This window comes from Maniola jurtina, chromosome 13, assembly GCF_905333055.1.
Source record: "Maniola jurtina chromosome 13, ilManJurt1.1, whole genome shotgun sequence".
NCBI lineage: Eukaryota > Metazoa > Arthropoda > Insecta > Lepidoptera > Nymphalidae > Maniola > Maniola jurtina.
Genome location: NC_060041.1, coordinates 14,674,562 through 14,680,561, shown reverse-complemented (window position 1 = coordinate 14,680,561; position 6,000 = coordinate 14,674,562).

Below are 6,000 nucleotides of genomic sequence, written 5' to 3'. Positions count from 1 at the left end.
GTAGTAGCCGCTTCTTGTACAAGTAACAACAGTTAAAAAATGCATGTAACGTGAGAATACACATAAGGTAGGGTTCCGTAATTATTAACGTTGCAAAAACGTCGAACTGTAAACCAAAAACTAGAATGAAGTAAGAGTGGTGGCTCATTTTTTCCTCTTGAGATAATGAACTCTAAAATTATTTCTTCAAAATCCTAATTAACTATGACAAACAACTACCCACCTGCAATAGTTTCCGACCAAACAAACGCACAAACTAAACCACTGAATTAAACTAGGTTTCCTTATTTTAATAAGTCCTAAAAAATTTACAACACAACTTACATACTTTTGACTATGTACACTAAATAGGTAGGTACATAAAATATGTAAGTATATGTAATTTTAACTTTCATCACCAAACTTTTTGAAGCGAAGCTTCATGGAAACGAAAGATCAAATTCCCCCATTTTGGCTGGGCATTTGTCGATACAAAGGCCATGTAGCCACGAAACGCACTTTTACGCCGCGCTGGTTATGCTAGCCCTGCTGGTATTAATCTCTTCTCGTTTCATGGAAAGACTTATCATCTATTAAATAAATTCAAAGCATCTGTGTCAGTTTTATTTCAACCACCTTCACCTCACGTAGAGTTAGCATTTTATTTTACTTTGTACAACTTTTATTCGAGCCTTTAATTTATTGATACATATATTCTTTTGTTTCGACCCTAATTATTTCTTTTTCCTCAGTAGCGAATCCAAGAATTGTGGAATTGTTTGGTTCGCTACAGCTTTCTAGCAAAGGCCTCCTCAACTGGAACCCGTAGATCCGAACTTGTGCGCTAAAGTCGACTGGAGACACTGCTGCGACTACTCTGTCGCGAGCCTGTTGCCAAAACCTGAACATCCGTTTAAAACTATGACAAATAAATTTCATTCAAAAATACATTCTGAATATTCGATATAGATTTACGTCACAGTAATATTTTTGAATATTTTGGGAGTACGACGACAAAACGCAACAGTCGCGCGACAGTCGCGTCGCACGAGTGGGTCTCACACAAGTTTGGTGATACGCGGGCGCAGTTTTGGCTGGAAATCATCGCCTCTTCAATTGGTTTATTCACTTTTCTTTTACTTTTTGTTTGGAAGTGCACATTTTAGTAGATATTTTTTCTTCAGAGGCCCTAGTGTAGATAAGTTTTCAAGTCAACAAATTGTCATTTAATTTGGACGGCAAACGTTGTATTTTGCAGCTTTATAATATCATAATTTCGGCAGTTTAACGTAATGCGGCCGTCAAGTTTTTAAATTACTTGAAATTATTTACAGTAAGGCCTCAGATTTTTTTGTTGTAGTTCGTTTTCACTATTTATTTATTAGTATTATTAATATTTTGATTTTTGGTAAACTGGGAATTTTTGTGTTTCACTTCCTACCTCCTACCCACTTAAAAAAATAGCAACATAATGTATAAACGTGATGTTGATTGTGATGTTTTATATTTAGTGAAAACTATGATTTTGCGGAATCGTGAGACGAACTTTTATATTTTGTCTGTGATTGTTCTGTGTGCATTATATTCTCTGAAATAGCTTAGATTAATGACCGATTTTTACGTAATCTGTCGATAAGTTACTTAGAAACATTGTTATTTGTCAAAAAACCATACAATTTTTAACAAAATAGCAGCGTTTCTAAGTAACTTATCGACAATTAGACCACATTTACACGAGAGCTTTTTTAACGTCCGTTAAAAAAGTGTCAAAATAGAACAAATGTATTTCCAAGTGTCGTTCACACGTAAACAAGCTTGACGTACGAACATATACTTGGAAATACATTTGTTCTATTTTGACACTTTTTTAACGGACGTTAAAAAAGCTCTCGTGTAAATGAGGCCTTAGGATTATATTAATTTTGACCGTTAGCCTTGACAGTTATCTATCTATATAAAGAGGTGTCAAAATGACGTCATGCATAAGATTCTGTTTTTAACCCCCGCGACCCAAAAAGAGGGGTGTTATAAGTTTGACGTGTGTGTCTGTGGCATCGTAGCTCTAAACTAATGAACCGATTTTAATTTAGTTTTTTTGTGTGGCTAGTGAAAGGTGGCTTGATCGAGAGTGTTCTTAACTATGATCCAAGAAAATCGGTTCAACCGTTTGAAAGTTACCTATCAGCTCTTTTCTAGTTACTGTAACCTTCACTTGTCGGGGGTGTTATAAATTTGTAATTTACACTTGTTAATATTTGAATGTTATCTGTACGTAATAGCGAATAGTCAATAACAGGAGGGCCGGAGCCGCTTGCCAGCACAAGCCGCCGGCGGGGTGAGGTAGTAGGTTGTATAGTACTGCATTACACCACTGAGGAGAGACTGTATAGCCTGCTAACTTTCCCGGCCGGCGGCACCGCTTCAGGGAGCACACTCGGAGCGACGCGGGACCATCTGGACATTCGTTACAGTTACAATTTCCGACGTGCCCTGTTTGTTCTGGATTGTAATGTTTTCTGTCTAGAGGCCTGGCTCACTGCGACAGTGAAATCGGAACTAATTTTAACCGACTTCAAAAAAGGTGGAGGTTCTCAATTTGACTGTATGTTTTTAAATCCATTTCACAGTCAGGTTGTCAAGCAAGAACTGTTTAATTTGTCATCACAATTTATGATTTCAATGTCACAGAAAGTCAGTCCCTCACCATAGAATCATGCCGCGTCATAGTCGAGGTAGGGTTGCGTAAAGTTGTATGGCTCTATAATTTGGGCTGATCGCGGCCCAGCCACGTCCATGGCACGTCAGGATTGTATGTTTATTGTAAGGTTTAAGGCCGGATTTATGTTACGCCGCGCATGTACAAGGCCGTGCCGTGTCTGAGCTTCTCGCCTAGAAGAGGCACAGGCGAGGCACTGACACGTTTTGGATAGAAGCAACCGTTACTATGTGGAATTCCATGATATATAAGTAACAACAAGCTTAATTTGCTGTAATCCGCCAAAACAGGCAAATCTGTATGGTATAACGTGCAGCATACTAGTCACTTCCGGCCCTTCCACTACTAAAGAAACAGGAAAAAGCAAGCAACACACCACCGTAAAAATCTTCCAGAACACACTAAAAGGACGTTTCACCGGAGTATTCTTAGGAGATGTACACAATACACAATCGCAAAGTCTCAAAGACTAACGTAACGTACGTTGGTTACGTTGGTTGGTACATTCTGGAAGATTTGTGTGTTGGTGGTGTGTATTGCTTGATTTTACTTCTTTAGCAGCGGGAGAGCAGGTGGTACATGTCATGTGCTGCATATTGTAACATACAATTTTATCTGTTTCGGAGGAAGGAAATTAAGCTTGTGGTTCCTTGTACATTCGACATTAGCGTCAGTTCCTCACCCGAACGCTGCCCGGACACGGCACGCGTCGAAGCCAATGCGCGGTCTAAACTAAATCAGCCTTCAAACTTTTTATCTCATACATTTTAACTATAAGAAAGACGAGTAAAAGAAACGTGGCAAGGGTATTCCCTTTATACCTTCTTTGTAGCGTTGCCCACGCTGCTATAATCTATGGGAAGGATATAATCCGTGCCACGTTCAGGCTACTTGCTATTCTTAGATATTCACATAAAACGCTAATGTTGCGTACACATCGGTCCAGTATGCAACGGATTTCATCAGTGCTTGCTGGTCCTACGACGATGGATTCGCGAATGCTGACGAATACATTGAACCTTTCATTGAAGAATTAAAATCGTTGGATGTCCAACGCATCGTTGGCGCCTATTGAGCTAATGTGTCTGCAGCAATAGTTAAATTGTGTACTACCTACTTAAGTTAATTATCTATTACATGTTATACAAATGATCTGTGATATGGACCCTTAGACATAAGGATAGTACACAGACTAAAGACAGTAGGCAGTATTGTGTGCATGAAATAGAAATATGGAAGTGAATATCGTGTATACTCGCATATCGTCGATGCTGTGGTGTTGCTTGTGTATGTTGTCTGCTGCACATCGCTCCAGTGCAGGTACATAACCCAGCGCTGGAATTAAGTGAAGTACAGTGTACTGTGAGTAATCCAGTCCAGTAGCTGGCACTAGTTATCCAATGCGTCCGGCATCGTCCAGTTCAGCGTCATACCAGTGCATGTTGATAGTGTGTTACACCACATTTTATAATGACTGGGTTACTGTAGACAACGCCGAATACAACCCAGCGCTAGAACTGACTGGATCCAGCTACTTGGACGATGTGACAGCCATCACATGTACATTTAGTAACTTTAATAATGAACATTAGCAACGACGATATAACATACATTACATAACTATATCTACAGATAAGTGTAAATGTGTATTATGTACCTACAATCCGTTTTCGCTCACGTAGTACTAAGTAGTACCTACAATTTTATCATCGTTTACGTATCATTGTTTATGTTTATATAATGTTATGTTTCATTGAAAATAAACTATGTAAAAATTAAGCAGTTCTTTTATTAATCCTGATAACCTTGACGATTCAAGAGAAAGGGGGATTGTGTTTCGGCTTAGTAGGCAAGTTGAGTAGGTAAAAACCTACTGAACCCGTAAAACATACGAGTACCTATCTAACCTAATACTTACCTACGTACTCAAGACCTCTGACTGCTATCTCACCTGGTGGTAAGTGATGATGTAGTGCAAGATGGAATCGAGCTCTCCTAGAAGAGTTATGGCGGTTTTAAGGGTTCCGTACCCGAAGGGTGCCAGCGAGAGCTTATTGCTAAGCCTCCGTTGTCCGTCCGTCCGTCCATCTGTGAATCGTAAATAGTCACAGAATCTGTAGTAGGTATAACGACAAATAATAAAAACTTCACTTTGTGTGCGAGTCCGTTTTTAGGCTTCCGCACCTCAAAAGGAAAAACGAAACCCTTATAAGATCACTTTGTTGTCTGTCTAGAAAACTCATAGGGGTACCTACTTCCCGTTAACCTAGAATCATGAAATTTGGCTGGTTGGTAGGTAGATCTTATAGCACAAATTATGGAATAAATCCTAAAACCGTGAAATTGCAGTTACATCGCCAAAAAAAATTAAAATGTTTTCATGAACAAATAATATGTAGTAAGTATTTTCAAAGTAAACCAACTATACCAAGTGGGGTATCATATGAAAGGGCTTTATCTGTAAATTCTAAAACAGATTTTAATTTATGCATAATAGTTTTTAATTTATACATATACTTTGGACTTGGGATAGGTCCCATGGGCAGCGCAAATCTAAGCTCAGCTAGGGGCTTGGCTCTACTAGAAGATCTTATAACTTTTTAACATTATGAACTTGTGAGTCTTGGCAACCTTTACATCAAATGTTTTGGGTGGGCTTTCCTTTAAAGTTGAGTGGTTGATATAATCAATTATAAAGGTATATTCTCAATTGCGCTAAATTTCAACTTTACTACTAAAATAAAAAATCTCTAGTAGTCTGTGGAGAGATTGACATTTTTTGCTTTATCGTTGCATTACCGTGAACCAGATGGCGCTAGTGCTGGCATAAAACGCGCTACCTGTTTAAAATAACCAATCCGTATATTGTTATAGATGTAATATAATATTATGTTCTATTTACGATTTACTATTATTATTCTAATTTTTGGAAAGCGGTACACGTCGTAGCGTGTACCGCGGAGGATCGCCCCGGACACAGCACTGCTCCTCACTTCGGCGGGGAGGGACACCGGACAACGCACGCACAACAGACGGAATTGCTTAAATGCGGAAACCAGCCCAGAGAGAAGAAAGAAAGATCACTATTCCTCAGTGAGCCCTTATGCCCTTTTTAGGGTTCCGTACACGAAGGGTAAAAACTGAGCCCTATCAATGTCACTCTGCTGTCTGTCCGTCCGTCTGTCTATCCGAAAGCATATTGTCACAGGTCACGCTACTTATTCGATCGTTTGTGTAAATATAAAATAAAATTGGGGTGTCTGTTATCTCGAAATAACTAAGTACCTAATATCATTGGTTATTTG